Source organism: Trachymyrmex cornetzi, unplaced genomic scaffold, assembly GCF_001594075.2.
Source record: "Trachymyrmex cornetzi isolate Tcor2-1 unplaced genomic scaffold, Tcor1.1 scaffold489, whole genome shotgun sequence".
Lineage (NCBI taxonomy): Eukaryota > Metazoa > Arthropoda > Insecta > Hymenoptera > Formicidae > Trachymyrmex > Trachymyrmex cornetzi.
The window spans coordinates 18,243-18,510 of NW_017299717.1; positions in this window are offsets into that span (position 1 = coordinate 18,243).

Sequence of the window (268 nt, forward strand, 5' to 3'; positions counted from 1 at the left end):
TAGGTACCACTTACTAATCTCTCGAAATCGTATACTAAAGTTTAACGTTAATTTAAGTCAACTATTATGGTAATATCGATTATTTTGTTGCTTTCTTTTGATTTCTTATATTGTTAACTTATAAATAACGCAGAGATAAAAAGAATAAGATATTATTTCATTTATTTACTTAAGAGAAACCTTAAGCGTCCGGCACTAGCTGAACTCCCCCTATATACCTACTTATTAAGCAAATGTCACAACTTGACGATTCTAGACGATGACCAAT